Below are 14,915 nucleotides of genomic sequence, written 5' to 3'. Positions count from 1 at the left end.
GATCTGTTAAGTAATGTACTACATCCGAGCCTCTTTGATGATCCGCAAGTCAGATGATGTCTCGCCGCAGGAGGCCGGCGTCTCGGCGGGGAAGACGAGATAGGTTGTGCACAGGAGAGCAGTGTACTCCATTTACAGAGACTGTTTTTTCTTTGGAAGCAACCATATATTCATTAGGCAATGAGATTACACATATGGTCACCATACGAGACACAAATGCTTGTCAAGGAACTTTGCATAAAGAATTTCACAAGAAGTAAAACTACTATTCCACCCTTGCAGAAACCTGTACCTCACCGTAACGTTGTAGTCCACAAACCTCCGCCGTCACCATGGCAACGCCGGAAAAAGATGAAAACAGTTGCCATATCAAGATCTAAGAGAGCACCACCGCATACAAAGGTGCTTTTGATCTGATGAAGTGGGTCGCCGCAAGCGGTGAGATCGAGTCTTTGTGGCACATATCTTCCCCGTTGTCAACAGATCTCGACACCATCAACTTCATCCGATGTAGTCGAAGAAGAGGAACGTCGCCGCCTGCCGTCATCCACGCACCCAATTATAAGACAGTAAACATGACTACAACAGCCGGCACGACCGCCACCCGCGAGAGCGCCGTCAACCGACCACCAGACACGAACTTCACCAGATCCAAAGATCGGCGAGACGACGAGGCCACCTGCCCCCCGACCCCACCGGTTGCAGCAACGCCAAGATGAAGGAAGAGTAGAGACAACTTATTCCGACGCGGCGTCACCTCCCCCACGAAAACAGCGCCCCGAGGAAGCACTAGGCCAACCCTAAGTACAGAGACGGTTAGTTACTCTTGCCGCGGTCGGCGTGGGTGTCCGCGACGCGTCCTACGTTTGAGGCGTGGGCAGGTGGGCGGCGGAACGGAGGAGAACCAGCCGTCGGAATTAATGGGTTCGACCGAAGTGCGTGGGGCAGTCCCACCCGACTGAAAGCGAGGACACGGCGCATCACGCGGGGGCCGGCGCACGAGCCATAGGGTGGATTAGGACCCGCAACGCGTCGCGGCAGCCGTGGAATTCCTCTCGCCATCAGCCGTCCGTCCACATCGCGCGGTCCTCCGCTGCCGCGCAGGCGTCCAGCGACAAGCGTATCGGACCGGTGCGCGTCAAACCGCTCGTGCGTCAGCTGTCTATTCCTCTCTTTCCGATCGATGGGAGGGAGACGAGGCTGCCAAAGCTTTGCTAGGGGCCACGTCCAACGACACGAGACAGGGAGATGGGTATAATTTCTCCTAATTAGGCTTTACTAGCGTTGTCTTTCCAAAAAGATGAAATAATTCAGTCTCCCTCAAAACACATTTCATCTTCGGACCACGTGGTTGTGTCTCTCAACACGGCATTCCTCATTTCATCTTCGAACCACATGGTTGTGTCTCTTAACACGGCATTCCTTTACAGTTGGCATGAGATGACATGGCCTCCTTTGGTTCATAGGATTGGAAAATTATAGAAACAAAAAAGTTATAGAAAATGAGATGACATGTATCTTAAATCCTATGCATACGAATAGAAAAGGAAATGTTCTTTGATTCATACTATAGGATTTTTTTCGTTGAGTCTAGGCTAATATTTATTTCCTATGAATTATGGAGGATAGAAAGAATTCCTCAATAGAAATATAATTTCATTCCTACAAACCAAATAACTTTAAAGGAATTTTTCCTATAAAAATCCTATCCCTAGGAAATCCTACAAAATTGCTCCAAACCAAAGGAGGCCTGAACAGCGTGTGTGCGGCTAGGGTAGCACCGTGCACCTCTCATTATGTGTAGAGCAACTCTTGCGGAGTATCATTATGGGTCCGATCGTCGTAATAACCGTTCGTATATGTTGATTTTGGCCCCAAAAAAAGTTTGTCTAGCAGAATTTCCATCCCCCACTCAGTCGCTATGTTTTTTAGGGTGCACTAAATCAAGCCCGCAAGCATTTATATTTGGGGCTGGGTGAGACGATATAGCACTCCCTTCATCAATCAACCCAATCTTGATGCCACGGACATTTCAGCATGTTCCCCCTTTGTTGTAGGGTGGAACCCTAAGTGGAGATCTTTCACGAATTGGAGGGAAAATCTCCAAGAACAAGAAGAACACCAAGGGAAAACACAAGAGGAACACTCAAGAACAAGCCCAAATCACACGCCCACTAAACTCAAATCCACACAAGATCCACAAAGGTACATAAAAAACAAGAGGAACATGGGTACATGGTAAAGTTCATCTCAAATCCAAAGGAGATGAGGTCTTGGTGATCTGATCCTTCCCTCAAGGGGGCCTTGAATCCCTAGGGATCTTCTCCAATAGAGGCCTTGAACTCCAATCGAGTGTGTCTCTCTCAAGAGGAATCCCACAAGGGGAGATACATGAGCTAAGCTCTAATGTCTAGATCTATTCTTAGCTAAGTCTAAATAAAGGAGATGGCAGGGACGGAGCCAGGAATTTTGTATGGGGTGTGGGGGGGGGGGCGAGTTCCACACTTACGCTCTCTTACGGACTAATGAGCACTGGTCGAGTGGAAAAACGGTTTAAAGTATGCAAAAAAGCATAGGCCTGAAATCAGGCTTTCACTGATGTAAACACTAAAAAATACTACCAAATTATTGACTTTTTACAAAAAAAAATAGTTTTTGAATTTGCTATATAGAAAATTTTAGTGCATGGTACTAGAACAAGTTGATTCTGAATCTAGTTTTCGAGTCAATCAATCATTCATATAGACAACAAAAAACTGAGATTTGAAACCGAGGCTAATTGTCAGAGTGGATTTGCCATATAGGCATATTATTGGATGTGGTATGCTGTCAGATCTGTGGTTTCTATTGGTGGATGGTGCTTACCACGATCCTCTTTATGCTGGTTGACGATGATATGATCGATTGGGGATTGAAGCTCTAATGGTTGGACGCACTGTTGAAGATATCTTTCGATATTCCTATAAATCGGTCGATTTATCGCGTACCGTTGTCTAACCGATAAGATAAATCGGCCGATAATTCAGCCGATATGGCGATAAATCAGCCGATATGCCGATAAATTGGCCGATTTACCACTTATCATGGGTCGACCGATAAGTTTCCGATAAGCGATATCCCCAACATTGGTTGGACGTAAATGCCCTTTTTCTCATTGTTCTCTTCCTCTTCTTATCTATAGAAATAGAATTAGACAATCAAGCATTTCCTAATTAACTTCTAATGTTCATAGATTTTTTAATGGCACAACAGCGTAGGTTTTAACAAAATAAAAATCAAGAGACAAGCAAGGAGTTATGGTTAACCTGCACCTATGCAGCCGTGCTAGACCTTGATCGGTCCCCTTCTGGTGGTCTTTTGCGTGAAGGCTGGAGAAAATTCATCCTGGCGGCGGTAGGCGGAGACTCTAGCGGACGATGGGTAGGAAGGTCACACGAAGCCACGATCTGCGGTCAAATATGTCGATCGAACTGCCAGGAAACAAAGGGCCTGCATGCGCTTCTGCTGCCTGCTGGGCTTCGCGTTTGATGTTGGGCTTTTTTCCTACGCTAGGTTTTAGTCTGTAACTATTGTACATGGGCTGGGGCATGGGGAGGAGTCCTGAGGAGCTTGACGATGCGTCACAGGGGGGGGGGGCGAATTGAGTCAAAATGGGTGCATAATTAGGATCTGCCTAATCGCTATCAAGGGAAAACGTGATCGTTAGGAGGGGCCTCGACCCCCCTTGGATTCGTCCCTAGGAGATGGAGGAGTATCTATAGCCCTAGGGGGGTGAAGGGGTAAGCAAGGGCATCATGGGAATTACATGGGAAAAGCCCGCAGCTTCACACAGGGGGGCCCGTGTGCATGGGGTAAGTGGAGCTTGTGCGCACGGTCTCTGTGAGGCCCGTGGACACAGGGGTCCCATGGGCACGATACACACCCGTGCGCATGGGGTCTTTAGGACCGTCCAACTTGGGATGCCTGTGGGCATGGGGTTGAGGAGGCCCGTGCGCACGGGGTGGCCTGGGAGCTTTTGCCTTCTTCTTAACCGGTTCCTTCTCTGCTTTCATGCTGTCGTCTTGGATGGTGTAGTAGTTCTCTTGCGCTTGGACTCCTCCTCGATAAATGTGTGGCTCCACTCACACCTATGTATGCATACGAGAGAGGGGTCAAGTAGTATACCATCCTCGAAGGGCACAAGCGAACATGTGTAAAGGAGATGATGCACCTTTATGTATGTGAAGTAGATGTGGCACGTGTCACTTGCCAAATGGACTCTTTACATGGTGATGCCCGTAGGATGCTCCGCATCATCCCCTCCCCCTTAGGAAAGATCCATCCTCGGATCAAGAACCAAATCACTATGGGAAAGAGATGGCGCCCCGTGTTGAAGTGGACGATCACCAAGCGTTCTTCATCTTGAAGCTCGAAATGGGCACTCTCCAATGTCGCACCATCTCGTAATTTCTTCAAAAGAAGCAAAGACAACAAACGCTTGGAAAAACAAATGTGGTTAGCGTTAGTGCAAAATCAAGCATTCAAGAGGTGATTCACCCAACAAGTGTCATCGTCAAGCATAGCATGTGGTTTGACAAAGAAGTGTGGCATGGCATTTAAGCATATAAATTGAGAACAATCAAGGACATCATGGAAACAAGCATGTAAATGTGAGGTTGCGATGCAAATATGTGTGGCAAGAGAATAAGAATCAACCTCTAGTTCATAGCAAGCATACATAAAGTGCTCAACAAATGGTCTATGGTATGCATAGGAATCATTCACAACACCAAATATAATGAGATGTCTAAACGCATGGGGCAAGTGCAAGACAATCCAAGCATAATGTGCATATGGTGTAGTGAAAATCGAGTGGCACTCAACACAATAGAAAGAGCAATTGTTCATCATGTGTGAGGCAATCAAGTCAATAATGTGACAATCACACACAACAAAACAAAGAACGTATGTGCATGGTAGATAAACACATCTTTGTCATGATGGTTCTCGTCTCTTGCACATAACCATTAGAAGCAAAAGTGCATGAGTAATATGATGCAATGGCTATACTCATGGTACTAGGCATAAGGTGCAAAGAAGGAAGATAAGCATGCTTCACAAGAAATATGTCAACATCTCCAAATATATGTGAGAATGCTATGGGGGAAATCTCATTAGCAAGACTAAAAGCATTGTTGCACTCAATACAATTAGAGTCATATAGCATGAGAGAGGCAACATATAGAGATGTATGACAAGAAGCAATAGCAAGCATGTGCAAAGCATGGCAATAGGGGCTATCAACCGCATGAAATGGGAAAGTATGAATCATGGGTGATGCACTACGCGAAGCAAGCATATCAATCATGTCGTGCAAACTAGTGGAGCGAAGATGCAACACACTAGAGGATATCATGGTAACCATGTCATGTGAGCAAATAATAGGCATAGGCAAGCACAGACATAAAGCGAGATCAAAGCATCATCATAGGCATGGGGCACAAATGGAACATGGCAATTGCAAGAGATATCTCCACCAAACTTGCAAATAAACATACAAGTATGAGAATCAAGGAACATGTGTGATGCAAAGCATGGGTCACAAATGTATTGCAAAGGCGTAGGAATGGGCATATCATGCAAAGTGAACATGGCAATATGGGCATAAAGTGGGCAGTGGTATATAACCCATAACCATGTGAGGGCCATGTAGAAGAAATGCGTGAAGTATTTGCGTGAAAGGAGTGGTGGGAATGAAAATCCATGGAATCCCAAGTCATCATTGCTCTCTAGAGCTCGTTTCATCAACTCGTGGGATTGTGAGGTTGATGAGGAAGCATGTGTACCTACACAAAAGAGACACAAACCAAAGAAAGGGTGTGCATGGTAATGTACACATCATCCATCATGTTGTGTATGTGCATGTGAGAATTAGCACAAGATAAACAATGCTCAAAGAAATTTGAGGCACGGTAGAGAAACATGTCATCCATCATGAAAGAATGGTTGTTATATATAACATGATGGGGACACAAATTATAGCAATTGTATGGCACATCAATAGCATGTTTATTCATGGGATGCATATGGTGCAAACAATCATGGGGATCATGTAATTCATAAGATGTAGCAAAATCTCCTAATGGGTATGAGGAAACTATGGGGGTCTCCTCATGAGCAATACGGAAGCATAAGATGGAGAAAATTTACAACATGACAATCAATGCATGTCCTAAGCTAGGTGGTCATGGCATGTCATATGAGATAAATGATGCAAAGGGGCATTCAATATCATCAAAAGAAAAACAAATTCCAATAATGATGGGCTTGTCATCTATGCCATATGTGCAAATTGGGTTTATTTAATGGCATATGCATAATTACTATGAAGATATTGCAAATATGACATATGGTTAATCTTATGCATAGCATATGACAAGTCAAGTAGAGTATCAAACATGATGTGACCGAGAGAATTATCCCAAGAAATGCTATGTAACATGTCATCACAACTAATAGACTCCACATGACAATCATCAAACTCATCATAAATGGGTAAATCGTCGCATGGGGAAATCATACTAGCATGAAGCATGGTAATAGGTGGATCAACATCATGCAAGCAATCAGTGTTAAGAATTTACACTAGTGGGACAAGAGCATCACCTTTACCTATGTTACCTTTCAAATTCCACTCATGTGGTGTAGGTGAGGTGGCAAGAACCAACTCGTGGTCATTGTCATCCTGATGGAACCATGTGGGGGTGCATCCTAGTCCACAATGGCCATCGTCTTGTGAAGGAAATATGCCCTAGAGGCAATAATGAAGTTGTTATTTATATTTCCTTATATCATGATAAATGTTTATTATACATGCTAGAATTGTATTAACCGGAAACTTAGTACATGTGTGAATACATAGACAAACAAAGTGTCCCTAGTATGCCTCTACTTGACTAGCTATTTAATCAAATATGGTTATGTTTCCTAACCATAGACATGTGTTGTCATTGGATGAATGCGATCACATCATTAGAGAATGATGTGATGGAGAAGACCCATCTGTTAGCTTAGCATTATGATCGTTGAGTTTTATTGCTATTGCTTTCTTCATGACTTATACATGTTCCTCTAACTATGAGATTATGCAACTCCCGAATACCGGAGGAACACCTTGTGTGCTATCAAACATCACAACGTAACTGTGTTATTATAAAGATGCTCTACAGGTGTCTCCGATGGTGTTTGTTGAGTTGGCATAGATCGAATTAGGATTTGTCACTCCGATTGTCGGAGAGGTATCTCTGGGCCCTCTTAGTAATGCACATCACTATAAGCCTTGCAAGCAATGTGACTAATGAGTTAGTTACGGGATGATGCATCACGAAACGAGTAAAGAGACTTGTCGGTAACGAAATTGAACTAGGTATGATGATACCGATGATTGAATCTCGGGCAAGTAACATACTGATGACAAAGGGAACAACATATGTTGTTGTGCGGTTTGACCAATAAAGATCTTCGTAGAATATGTAGGAACCAATATGAGCATCCAGGTTCCGCTATTGGTTATTGACCGGAGCTATGTCTCGGTCATGTCTACATAGTTCTCGAACCCGTAGGGTCCGCGCGCTTAACGTTCGATGACGATATGTATTATGAGTTATGTGATTTGATGTACCGAAGGTTGTTCGGAGTCCTGGATGTGATCACGGACATGATGAGGAGTCTCGAAATGGTCGAGACATAAAGATTGATATATTGGACCATGTTGTTCGGACACCAGAAGTGTTCCGGAGAGTTTCGAATGAAATCGGAGTGCTAGAGGGTTACCGGAACCCCCCCCGGAAGTTAATGGGCCACCGTGGGCCTTAGAGGAGAGCCGACCGTCCAGGAGGTGGCGTGCGCCCCCCTAGTCCGAATTGGACAAGGGGTGGGGGCGGTGCCCCCCTCCTTCCTTCTCTCCCCTTCCTCCTTCCTTCCCCTCCTAGTTGGACTAGGAAAGGGGGGGACCTACTCCTAGTAGGAGTAGGATTCTCCCCTTAGGGCGCGCCCCATGACGCCGGCCGGCCCCCTCCTCCCCTCCTTTATATACGGGGGAGGGGAGCACCCCATAGACACACAAGTTGATCTTTTAGCCGTGTGTGGTGCCCCCTCCATAGTTTTCCACCTCGGTCATATTGTTGTAGTGCTTAGGCGAAGCCCTGCGTCAGTAACTTCATCATCACCGTCACCACACCGTCGTGCTGATGAAACTCTCCCTTGGCCTCAGCTGGATCTAGAGTTTGAGGGACATCACCGAGCTGAACGTGTGCAGATCACGAAGGTGCCGTGCGTTCGGTACTTGATCGGTTGGATCGCGAAGACGTTCGACTACATCAACCGCGTTACTAAACACTTCCGCTTTTGGACTACGAGGGTACGTAGAAACACTCTCCCCTCTCATTGCTATGCATCTCCTAGATAGATTTGGCGTGATCATAGGTAAAAAAAATTGAAATATTGCGTTCCCCAACAGTGGCATCCGATCCAGGTCTATGCGTAGATGTTATATGCATGAGTAGAACACAAAGAGTTGTGGGCGATAATAGTCATACTACTTACCAGCATGTCATACTTTGATTCAGCGGTATTGTTGGATGAAGCGGCCCAGACCGACATTACATGACCATGGTCATGAGACTGGTTCTATCGACATGCTTCGCACACAGGTGGCTAGTGTGTGTCTGTTTCTCCATCTTTAGTTGAATCGAGTTTGACTACGCCCGGTCCTTGTTGAAGATTAAAACAACACACTTGATGAAAAATTGTTGTGCTAAGAATGGTTCTTGCTAGAAGCCCGTAGCAGCCACGTAAAACTTGCAACAACAAAGTAGAGGACGTCAAACTTATTTTTGTAGGGCATGTTGTGATGTGATATGGTCAAGACATGATGAGATATAAATTGTTGTATGAGATGATCATGTTTTGTTAAAGTTATCGGCAACTGGTAGGATCCTTATGGTTGCCTCTTTATTGTATAAGATGCAAGCGCCATATAATTGCTTTACTTTATCGCTATGCGATAACAATAGTTGAAAAAGCAATAGTTGGCAAGAAGACGATGTGACGACACGTTGATAGAGATCAAGATGATCGAGATCATGGTGTCATGCCGGTGACGATGGAGATCATGACGGTACTTTGGAAATGGAGATCAAAGGAACAAGATAATGATGGCCATATCATGTCACATATTTTGATTGCATGTGATGTTTATCTTTTGTGCATCTTATTTTTCTTAATACAGCGGTAGCATTATAAGATGATCTCTCATTAAATTTCAAGGTACAAGTGTTCTCCCTGAGTATGCACCGTTGTGACAGTTCATCGTGCCGAGACACCACGTGATGATCGGGTGTGATAAGCTCTACGTTCACATACAATGGGTGCAAGCCAGTTTTGCACATGCAGAATACTCGGGTTAAACATGACGGGCCTAGCATATGCAGATATGGCCTCGAAACACTAAGACCGAAAGGTCGAGCGTGAATCATATAGTAGATATGATCAACATAGTGATGTTCACCATTGAAAACTACTCCATCTCACGTGATGATCGGACATGGTTTAGTTGATATGGATCACGTGATCACTTAGATGATTAGAAGGATGTCTATCTAAGTGGGAGTTCTTAAGTAATATGATTAATTGAACTTTAATTTATCATGAACTTAGTACCTGATGGTATTTGCATATCTATGTTGTATATCAATAGCTTGCGATGTAGCTTCCAGTTTATTTTTTTGATATGGTCCTAGAGAAAAATAAGTTGAAAGATGATAGTAGAAATGATGCAAACTTGGTCCGTGATCTGAGGATTATCCTCATTGCTATACAGAAGAATTATGTCCTTGATGCACCGCTAGGTGACAGACCTATTGCACGAGCAGATGCACACGTTATGAACGTTTGACAAAGTTCGGTATGTTGACTACTTAATAGTTTAGTGCACCATGCTTTACAGCTTAGAACCGGGACTTCAAAAACGTTTTGAATGCCACGGAGCATATAAGATGTCCTAAGAGTTGAAATTGGTATCTCATACTCATGCCCGTGGAGGAGAATAGCTCAACCAGTGAGCATGTTCTCAGATTGCCTGGGTACTACAATTGCTTGAATCAAGTGGGAGTTAATCTTCTAGCTAAGATAGTAATTGACAAAGTTCTCTAGTCCACTGGTGTGCGTTGGTCCTAAGAAAATGGTTTTTTACCCCTTTCCACGATGGCATTTGGAACCGTCACCAAGTGAGTGTGTGATATAGGGTGTCCTTCCTACATGACCCAGAAATCGTCGGGGATAGGCCCTCTTGGGACCCAGGCTGGGGCCATGTGCGATCAGGCGAGGCATCGAAACCCAATCATTTCCGTAGGTATGTACATCCCACACGGTAATCCGAGAAAATCATTTCCGTAGATATGTACATCCCACACGTTGAATCCCAGAAAAACAATTCTGTTCGTATGTATATCACACACAGTTAATCCAAGGAATATGTTTCTGTTCTTATGTACATCCCACACAGTCAATCCAGGGAAAGCATTTTCGTTCGGACGTAAATCCCACACACTTTTATGTGTAGGCTCGTGTGTGAAAGGTGTAACTATCACACACGGTCTTCCTTGGTTAACTGTTTGCTTTTATCAACTATATCACACACAATTTAATGAAGAAAATTGTGTGGCATTGGACTATCCATCGCAACCGCTTTTACTGCTAGAACCGTTTGCAAAGGTCCATGACACATTTAGCAGGTTCACTACAAGAAACCTGTTAATCCATGACGGATTGCCGGTGACATTTTCAAAAACTGTCATGGATGGGCTGGTACAGCCCCGCAAGCCCGCCGATGCCCGCTAAAGCCCGGCTAACCGTTTCGTGTATAAAAACCTAACCCTAACACCCTCCTCCCTCCCTCCGCAGCCCCCTCCCATTCCCCATCGTCTCACATCGCTGCCACCCTTCCCCTTCTCGCCTCCCTCCAATAGCTCGCCGCCGGCCCTCCACCTCCCCTGCTCTCACCTCGTAGCACCGGTAGCTGCCAGATCCGCTGAATCCCCCAGCCATCCATCCCTCTCCAACCCATGCCTAGGGTTTTTTCCTCCATTAGATTGGTCCCTCCTGCACGCTCATCTTTTCCGGGATCCGTCGCAACCTCGCCTCACCTACTCCCCCTCGCTCTCAGATCAACCAGACCAGGCTCCTCCCGTGGGATCCATGGCGTGGGTTGCCCTATTGTAGCTGATTTGTGATGAGCGAGGCTGGGAAGAGGTGTTCCTTTTGGTGTGCCGCACGGTTCGCGTTCCACGACGTCCTTGGCTAGATGTATGTCACTTCTTCAGCACGTACAAATTCACAGGGTAGTGAAGATCAGAAGCTGCAGCTGTACGACCACGGTGGTGGTAAGAGAAGGACGTCCCCTTCCCTTCCTTGCTAGCTAGCTGTATTGATTTGGGTTGGTCCAATCCAATCCATTCCAGCCACGTAGTTTGGCTGTAACATAGGAGAGGGACACCTACAGTTGAGCTTCAGTTTGGACAGCATTTGACACATATGGATTGGGGGATTTGGTTTACTTCAATTTGTATGTGCATTCCTAAAACTTAAAATGAAATTGCTTGGGCGTTCAATTCCTATGAACCAATCTGCCAAATTTTCTATTTAACTTGTGCTGCACCAAAAACTTAATTTTTTCTGTTTTATTTACCAAATTTGTAGAGGCTTGATAGATATCAATGTCACCCTGCTGTTAGTTTGCTTGCTCTGGGTCTTGGGGGGTTGGGGAGTGTTGGGGCCTCACTCTACCCAGCTGCAAGAAGCTGGCTGGGGGAGCACTACTGTTTAGTAGTACATTATCGCCACTTGTCAGGTTTATACTGTTTTTTAGCATTTCATGGCCGAGAGTGATGTTGTGAAATGGCCGAACATATATAGATGTTACCATGGAATTGAACCACAGTGTGATTTATGTGTGTTATCAAATGAACCCTCCTAATGATTTGTTAAATGTTTGTTTGTGGTTTTTTCTTGCATAATCTGCTCTTGTTGCTTCTACATTTAGTTCTTGCTTGCGTATAATTTTCTATTGTAATGATTCAGTTCTTGCTTATATTCATAATTTGTGGTGTGTGTAATCTTCTATGTAAGGACTAAGTTCTTGCTTCCGTATAATCTGCTTCTGTATTCTATTCTCGTGTAACCTTGCTTTGTAATGATTCAGTTTCTGCTTCCATATTCTGTTCCTGTATAATTGGCTCTGTGGTACTCAAGGGATTGCCGCCCAAGGACGTCGGCCGCTGCCGTGCTGTCAGTATGTTGTGGCTGGTTGCTTAGTTTCTTACTGTTCCTAATCCACACTCATATAGGTACTAGGCGATCATGTAGGTTAAGTTAGAGTTGTTTCTGGCATGCACGAGGGGAAGGGCGAAATGGCTCGGTTTGCTGATGCTTTTATTGCTATACTAGGTACCAATAGAATTCTTCCACAAGTGAAAGAAATTTCTGAATACAATTCTTCCACAAGTGTTTTGACATTCAATTAATTTGACAGGCAGCTATGGAACCTTGGAGGAGTTGCTTGAAGTCATCACGTGGGCACAACTAGGAATAAGTAAGAAGTCGGTAAAAACTAACTTCCATTTGCTGTTGATGCTTATCATACAAAAATTATACGACCCCAATCATCTTGGGATGATGTGTTTGTCTGCAATATATACTGACTGGCTCATCAGCATGCATGCATCTCCCCTAGGCATGTACGTGTCAGACCAACGGTGAGCAAATTAAAGTTTGTTGCCAAGACCAAGTGTGCTACTACTAGTCTACTGCATAGGAATCTTATGTGCATGCAAGTTTTGTGCTTATACAGAGCCACTACGTGAAAGCTTGGTGGCCCTGTGCCACAAGCTAGCGTGCTACTACAAAATGAACATTAATGCATGCAAGTGTTTGTGCTAGCTTAGAATGGTCCAGTTTGGTTAAATACCTTACTGTTTGTACTACAGAACTAGTGCTAGTGTGCTACTACTGTACTATAGAACTCGTGAATGAGTGGTGGTCATTTTAGTTTTTAGTAAAGATATTTTCACCTACTAAATTTATCATGTATATGCGCTTTTTTATGTGAAGTCACTGTGTCGTTTTATATTCGCGACACCTATTGTTTATATGGTATTTACTGAAATTGTACCAAAATAATATGGTATATATCAAAACCTTGTCAAGGGAACATCAACGCTTCATTATTGCCTTGATGTCTCATTCAATTATTACCTTACTTCTTTCTATAGTTGTATAAATAATCCTTCTGTTTTCCGTTCTTCTTTGGGTTTGCAAGCAACAGTTTTATTGATGTTGAGTTTTTTCCCTTATTACAACAGAGATGATGGATTTTGTACTACTGTATTTCTGAAAATGCGTGTACACAGAATTGCAATCCGAAGGAGCAATGTAAGTGAAGATTGAGCGCTTTTCTGTAAGATTACAAATGGATGGTATATTATTTTGCTTCAGATTTAGGAGTGTTCAATCTGTTACATAGTGCATTTGTACTGTTCTTCACAATTCCCAGGTGTGGTTAATCTAGTTGTGAAGGTTATGGTTTGAAAGAATCAGACTAAATCTTAACTAGTAGGTTCATCTTTGTTCTAAAGTGCTTATCTGAAGTTTTCTGATGCTCATGAATATTTGGTATTCATAAAGTCTACTGCTAGCATAATAAGATCAATAAGTGGATCATTTGATTGGCTAAAAGGTTCTTGCCTTTGAGTGGTTTTGCTTTACATTACATGCAAAAAGCAAGTTTTTCATAGAAATTAGTTTTAATTGATAAGAAAGTGTGCCTCCACTATTATTATTTTCATGTATTATTAACTATAAACTACATTGCATTGTATGGAAACATCCATTTTTATATATACAAGCCTTGTCATGTGCATATAAACTTGATTTTTTGTTGCACTTGATGAATATGAAATTATCTGTTCATCCTTTGTTTCAAAATGATTTCTATGTTTGGATGATAAAATGACACATTTATAGAACAAAATTTTTAACTTGTAACTAGTATGCTTTTTTTAGCGTGTGTTACCCCATTTTCATGGTACCTTAATATAGTAGTGGTGTGTCCATCGGATGATTGCTTGGAAAATCAACTAATATTATTACTCTATTCATTTGGGAGCTAGCTGTTATAACTTATTATAATGTTGTATGTGTTTTGAATTGTGCAGGTTTGACACTTAGTCTGTGTTATTGGAGATTGATGTTTTTGGCAAGAATTACTTGGGTCAGCTGCCTGGAAGTGGTGCTGTAGTGTTGGAGTTCAAATCAGCTAGTAGTGCATTGTAGTCGTGTTACTTGAATTCTTAAAAAATGCTTATAGTGTGTTCTAAATATGCTTGTGATGTTTCGATATTAAGCTTTGGTTTTGGACATCAGACTAGATTGTTGGAAATTTGTATTGTCTTATGGACAAATGCTATTATTTGAATGAATATAATTTGGTTGCCTTTGTAAATTGGGGTGCATCAAGAAAATCGGCAGGACTAGAAAGGGGCTAATGTGTTGGACTAAAACATTGGGTAGGCTATAATGGGCAGGACAAAGACAAACAGCAGACCGGAACAAAATTATTGGGCCAAAACCCTAATTGGATTGGTCACTACATGGGCCATGTTGGCCTGCACGCCAGATCCATGTGGATGTCCACGTCTCTTCCACGTCATGTAAATCGGTGACGGTTTGTTCCATCACATCCTAGTTTGGGCTGGGCGGGCCTGGGGCAGATCCATGACGGCCGAGAACCGTCATGGAAGGTACAATGTCAAATTATGATGCGATATACATGACGGATTTCAAATGGACTGTCATGTATTAACAAGTTTCTTGTAGTGGTT

At 43.5% G+C, this 14,915-nt stretch overlaps 1 long non-coding RNA gene across 2 annotated transcripts; it reads left to right on the top strand.

Moving 5' to 3' along the window:
- The first annotated feature begins 10,938 nt into the window (after nucleotides 1-10,938).
- On the top strand, nucleotides 10,939-14,536 carry LOC123127969 (uncharacterized). 2 transcript variants are annotated; one of them, XR_006462876.1, is made up of 5 exons: nucleotides 10,939-11,420; nucleotides 12,384-12,483; nucleotides 12,569-12,628; nucleotides 13,398-13,467; nucleotides 14,250-14,536. It is a non-coding gene; the product is annotated as an uncharacterized lncRNA (long non-coding RNA). The 2 variants fall into 2 exon arrangements; XR_006462875.1 differs by having other exon boundaries at nucleotides 10,939-12,483.
- The last annotated feature ends 379 nt before the right edge of the window (nucleotides 14,537-14,915 follow it).

The sequence above is a fragment of the Triticum aestivum genome, chromosome 6A (assembly GCF_018294505.1).
Source record: "Triticum aestivum cultivar Chinese Spring chromosome 6A, IWGSC CS RefSeq v2.1, whole genome shotgun sequence".
In the NCBI taxonomy this organism is placed as follows: Eukaryota; Viridiplantae; Streptophyta; class Magnoliopsida; order Poales; family Poaceae; genus Triticum; species Triticum aestivum.
This window is presented reverse-complemented; position numbering and strand designations above follow the sequence as displayed.